At 44.4% G+C, this 6,574-nt stretch overlaps 1 pseudogene; it reads right to left on the bottom strand.

The window, feature by feature from the left end:
* Window positions 1-359: 359 nt before the first annotated feature.
* On the bottom strand, window positions 360-1,725 carry LOC105998343 (annotated as a pseudogene).
* Between the last annotated feature and the right edge of the window lie 4,849 nt (window positions 1,726-6,574).

Raw genomic sequence — 6,574 nt, 5'->3', positions numbered from 1 at the left:
TTTTTTTTTCATTTTTATTATTTAATAGATCAGCTCCCCGCAGGTGGAATTTCATCTTACTGATTCAGTGCTAAGTAGGGAACAGTGACAAAGCTAGTCGGAATAAGCTACATGAAAACACACTAAGCTAATACAGCTCGCTTTCTTTTTAAGAGGAAAACATCAATATACTCTAGAATGCACAATGGTTTAGTCACTGGGACATAGAAGTGAGATCTTGAAGAATGTAGGCAAATCCCAGGTGCAAGATGAGCTGCGAAGCTGTGCAACTGTTCCTGGGGCTGCATTTCTTGACCACTAGCTGAATCTTGATGTTAGGGAAAGGTTTTGGCAAACACCAGATGGAGTTGCTGCAAAAAGTTGACTTAGGAGCTGTGCATAGGAACCAAGAGGCAGGAAAGTACTAAGCACTGCTGATAGCATCCACCCCAGGAAGGACTTTACCTTCCTGGATCTCTAAATTGGCACCACCCCACAGTGCTCACATGGCAGAGTTTATCCTCTGTGTGCCATTGGGCACAGCATGTGTCAGTTTCTCTACCACCTATGATGGTGATGCAGCCCCAAGAGGTGGCCTTTACCACCTCGTTCCTGAGAGCTTTGGTTCCCTGAGCAAAAGCTTCCCATTCAAATACCCCCACAGGTCTATTCCATTCAATCTGCTTAGCCCGACGGACAGCCTCCACGTACTTCTTGCTGCTCTCAGGACCACAGTCCAAGCCCATCCAGCCAGCAGGTATGCCAGAAGCCACAGTGGCTTGGCCAGTCTGGGTGTTTTCATCAAGCAGTGACAAAGTCAACAGGCAAGGTCATCTTTACACCATTCTTCTCAGCTTTCACCATAAGATCTTTAACAATCTTGGCTCCCTCTTCATCAAACAGAAAAGTACCAATCTCCAAGTTGTTTTACCTTCCTTGAGGAAGGTAAAAGCCATTCCTCCCCCAATAATCATTTCATTGACTTTGTCCAACATATTATTGATGAGTTGGATCTTGTCCGCAACTTTGGCTCCACCCAAGATGGCCAGAAAGGGTTGCTCTGGGCTCCCCAAGGCCTTGGCAAAGTAGTTCAGCTTTTTCTTCATCAAAAATCCACCAGCCTCTGTGACAGATTGACTCCCACCATGGAGCTGTGCGCTCTATGTGCAGTGCTGAAAGCATCATTGACATAGACAGCCCCTAGTTTGGAAAGTGATGCTCAGAAAGCTTCTATTTTGGCTGGTTCGGCTTTAATCTTGTTCTTGGAAGCATTTTTCCCCTTCCCTTCTTCCTCTCCATGAAAGCAGAGGTTCTCCAGCAGGATGACAGACCTAGTTGCAGGGCTGAACAGGCTTTCTCTATTTCTGGGCCCACACAATCCTTCAAGAACAGAACATCATTGCTCCACAGGGACTTGAGTTCGACAGCAACTGGCTCTACGGAGTACTTGTCCGGCATGGGGACACCATCAGGCTGGCTCAGGTAGCTCGTAAGGACAACTGAGTTGGCACCATTGTCCTAGCAGAATATGATGCTTGGGACAGCAGCCTTGATCCTCTGGTTGGTTGGTATCTGGTTGTTCTTCATAGGAACATTGAAGTCCACCCTTATCATGACCCATTTCCCCTTCACATCCAGTTTGTCCAGAGTCAGCTTGTTAGCCACAGTTTGGCAATATTGAGAGGGTGACACTGATTGAGAACTGAGACCAAAGTGGATGCAGAAGCCAATGTACACTAAAGACATGTACAAAATCTCAAATATTTTTCTTTAAGCCGGGCCCTGGTGACTCTGACCTATAATCTTTGTTACTTAGGAAGATGAGATCTGAGGATCATGGTTTGAAGCCTGCCCAGGCAGAAAAATCCATGAAACGTATCTTCAATTGCTACCAAAAAGCTGGAAGTGCTAGTGCGGCTCAAGTGGTATAGCACGACTTGAGTGAAAAAAAATCCAACAAGAGGCTGAGGCCCTGAGTTCAAGGCCGAAGTCTCTGGTTTCTTTTACAATAAGCATGCCATTGTATATATTTTAATGTTGATTATTTTTTTGGTTGGTCATGGGTCCTGAACTCTGGGCCTAGACACTGTCCCTCAGCTCTTCAGCTCAAGGCTAGCACTCTACCACTTGAGCCACAGTGCCATTTCCACCTATTTTTTCTGCTTATGTGGTGCTGAGGAATCGAACCTAGGGCCTCATGCATGCAAAGCCAGCACTCTACCACTGAGCCACCTTCCCAGCCCTTGTGGTTGATTTTAAGACAAAGTTTTGCTTTGTAGTCTAAGTTAGCTGGCCTCCTGGCAATAAACCTCCTTCCTCAACCTTCCAAGTACTGTGCCACGCCAAGCATGCAAGTATATATACACATAGATGTGTATGTATTATATATATGTATTATGTATATATAAACATATGTATACCTATGCATGTATACATATGTATATATAAAATATCAAAGCTAAAAGAAGTCTATGTGAGATGCAAAGATTTTTCATTCAATAAATATTTCTTCAGGTTCCACTTTGCAGCCAGTGCTAATGAGACAATGGAGTCACAGTGGTCTTTGAGAGGGCCACTTCCTTGCAGAGAGCCGGGTCCAGCAGCAGACAGGCCATTGAACATAATCATAAGGAACAAAAACATCTTGGCTAAGAGCACATAGTAGGCCTGAAGGGGGAGCTGTGTAAAGTGAGACCTAACAGAAGCCTTCCCAACAGAAGATGCTGTGTGTGTCAAAGTCAGAGGGAAAATGGAGCAGAAGCCAGAGGTGTTTGCAGGTCTAGGATATGAAAGTAAGTGTGTGGGGCTGGGAAGGTGGCTCAGTGGTAAAATGCTTGCCTTGTATGCATGAGGCCCTGGGTTCAATTCCTCAGCACCACATAAGCAAAAAGAAAAAAGCCGGAAGTGGCGCTGTGATTCAAGTGGTAGAGCACTAGCCTTGACCTGAAGAGCCGAGGGACAGCACCCAGGCCCCGAGTTCAGGCCTCACAACTGGACCCAAAATAAATAAATAAATAAATAAGTGTATGTGATCACAGAGCTTGGATTTTTGCCTTCACAGTGACACATGTCAGTGGAATCCCACATTTGCAGGCAGCAGCCCTTCTACATTGTGTGGGTGAACATACCGGTGAGGCCAGCTGGAAAGAAAAGCATGGAAAGAAAGATGGAGCATCCTGGGCTTAGAAAAGAGATTGCAGAAGAGCAACGCAGCTGACAGTGAGCTCACTGACAGACAGCTCACTGAACAACTGACAAGCAAAGTGTATACATATTTGAAATATTTCAGGAAGGATATGAATTGTAAATGCTAGGTTTTTAAAAAGAGGTAGCCAAGTAAGAACTGCACCACGCACATGGTATTCAGGTAAGGGGTAGGTTTATTCAGTAGACCTGCTGGGACCAGGCAACATTGGCACTCCATGTGGCTGGGAAAAGAGAGGGTCTGGCCCCGGGTTAGGCCTTATATAGGGTAGTGTGTCCAGGTAAAGGGAAGTGGGACCAGGTAAGAGGTGGGACCAGGTGGGAGAAAGGTGTGGCCACATCAGATTAAGACGTGATCTCAGGGTATGCAGATGTGACCTCTTCCAGGTGTCCCAGTTGCCTAGGTAACGCAGGTTCTGGGCGAGGTCTGTTTGCCATCCAGGAATGGACCTTACAGTAAACACTATCCTAGCAGAGAGAAGAGCCCAGCCCATCTCCTCAAGAAGTGCTCTCTGAAGTGGTTCACAAGGTAAAATACAGACAAGGAGGCAGAGGTGTGGCTCAAGTAGTAGAGCACCAGCCTTGAGATGATAAAGCCAAACAAGAACACTAGGCCCTAAGTTTAAGTCCCAGTACCAGTATGAGTGTGTGCTTGTGCACATGCACACACAGACACACAGAATTGTTGAAAGAATAAATGAACAAAATGATGGATAAGTTAATAAGTGAAAACTTGAAGCACTGAACACATTGGACAGCACAAAATAAGCATTTAATGAATCCTTTTTTTGTTGTTGTTGTCCATGGGGCTTGAACTCTGGGCCTGGGCACTGCTCTTCAGCTCTTCAGCTCAAGGCTAGTGCTCTACCATTTGAGCCACAGCACCACTAGTAGTTTTCTGGTGGTTAACTGGAGATAAGAGTCTCACTGACTTTCCTTCCCAGGCTGGCTTTGAACTGCAATCCTCAGATCTCAGCCTCCTGAGTAGCTAGGATTATAGTCATGAGCTACTGGCGCCTGACAGTAAATTATATTCTTAGGAGAAGAATATACCTATGCACCTGATCATATAAAACAATATTTATCAAACTCCAGGAAATGGAAACAAGAGGACTTTTTTTTTATTGTCGTTTTCTTTTCTTTTTGTATTGTTCGTTTATCTGCCTAGGAGGATAAGGAGGGGCATAGAAATGGAGGGACAAAGGGTGAACAAATACAGCAATGGTACTCACCAGACACTATGTTGAAAATGAACTATACAACTTGTGGGTGGGGATGGGAGAAGAAAACTGGGAGAGAGTGAGGGAATAGATGACACTGTTCAAATGGAAATGTACTCATTACCTGCCTTATATAACTGTAACCTCTCTGTAATATCACCTTTATAATAATTAAATAATAATAATTAATTAATCCTATTACTACTAATAATAGTCATTAGTAACAGACACTGGAGGAAATTGGAAGGATGATGTCTCTTGGGCTGGGGAGGTTGGCTGATTATGTACCTAATTACCTTCATTAAAACGTATCATTGGGGCTGGGAATGTGGCTTAGTGGTAGAGTGTTTGCCTAACATGAATGAAGCCCTCGGTTCAATTCCTCAGTACCACATAAACAGAAAAATCCGGAAGTGGTGCTGGGCTCAAGTGGTAGAGTGCTAGCCTTGAGCAAAAGAAGCTCAAGGATAGTGCTGAGGTCCTGAGTGCAAGCCCCAGGACTGGAAAGAAAAAAAAAAAAAACTAACCTAAAAAACATATAATTATTTCCCTAAGATTAGTCTATATTATACACTTAAATCTTTAGCAAGATACTCCATTTTTCAATCTTTCGTTTTTTATTTTTTTATTTTTATTTTTTGTGAACATACTGTACAGAGGGGTTACAATTACATGGGCAAGATAATGAGTACATTTCTTATCAAGCATTGCAGCCTCCTCCTTTGTTTCCCCTTCACATCCCTTCCCAGCCTCCCCCCCCCTTTCAATCTTTCTTTAAGCCTAACTTCTAACCCACTATGTGAAATCCCCTCCCCTCCCCCCCCCCCCGCAATATTCAAGGTTTTACTGTGAACTTCCAAGTTCACAGTGGCAACCCCAGATGCCTTGAGTGGGGGGGGGGCAGATAATTAACATAAAGGTATAAAATGTAAATGACAATATTCAGCACTTAACCTACTCCCAGGAACTATGCTGACCCAATTACTCGTTAACAACCCGAGAATCATTCCAATTCTCATTCTTCGGAAAGTAAAGTACCCAAGGTCAGAGTTTGGAGGAGAGGAACTAGGCCACGGATGTCTACCATTTTCTACCATTTCCTTTGTAATCAATTCCTTTCCAAAATTTGAATTTTATTCTGCAGGCAATTGATGGGTCGGCTTCTAGTTTGGAAGAGAGCGACTAGGTGAAAGTCACATTTCTCTGGAGCCCTGGGTGCCTTGAGAGTGACAGAGCTAGTTAAAAGTGGGAAGTTCCCTGTAACCAGACACCAGAAAAGTAAATTGTTCTTCCTTGGCAAGAAATGGAGAATTAAGGAGGGTCTGAGCAGGGAAGTGAGGACTGCAATTCTGTGAAAAACACTTCCCCAGGTACAAGGTGACCTAAGAGTTGTATAAACATTTTCCTTGCATTTCTGAGCCCTTTCCCTGTCTCTCTCTGTCTCTGTGTCTTTCTATCTGTCTCTCTATCTCTGTTTCTCTGTGTCTCTGTCTCTCTCTTACTCTCAATGTCTCTGTCTTTCTGTCTCTCTCTTGGTCTCTATCTCTGTCTCCCAGTCTCAAGCCCAAGGACTCTTTTCTGCTGAACTACATTCCTAAGCCTAGTTGCATACATGTAAATAAGTTTCCTGTTGTTGGCCCTTTCTCATTTAAACACAATGTCGAGAAGGCTGTGAGGACTTGGGGACCTAACCCAAAGAAGTGGGTGGGATTCACTTCCAGTGTTCTGGGAGGTAAGAGGGCTACAGGCTTGGTTGTCAGTCCCCAGGCCCTAAGCCTTCTTTCACTTTCCATAAATACTAATTGAAGATAGTCTAGGCCTTTATCACTTCTTTTTTTTTTTTTGGGGGGGGGGGTCCAGTTGTGGGGCCTGAACTCTGGGCCTGGGCGCTGTCCCTCAGCTCTTCAGCTCAAGGCTAGCGCTCTACCACTTGAGCCACAGCGTCACTTCCGGCTCTTTTCTTTTTGCTTATGTGGTGCTGAGGAATTGAACCCAGGGCCTCAGGCATTCAAGGCAAGTGCTCTACCACAAGCCGCAGGCAGGTAGATAGAAATAGGTAGGTAGCGAAATTACCTATGAGAGGATATCTATATATTCTCCTCAAACCAATCTACCATTTGCATTTAATGAAGCTCAATACCTTAGACCAAATTTCTCTGCATTTGACCTCC

The sequence above is a fragment of the Dipodomys ordii genome, unplaced genomic scaffold (genome assembly GCF_000151885.1).
Source record: "Dipodomys ordii isolate 6190 unplaced genomic scaffold, Dord_2.0 Scaffold162, whole genome shotgun sequence".
NCBI classification, from domain to species: Eukaryota; Metazoa; Chordata; class Mammalia; order Rodentia; family Heteromyidae; genus Dipodomys; species Dipodomys ordii.
Note: the sequence above shows the minus strand (reverse complement) of the source record. Positions and strands in the feature narration are given on the sequence as shown.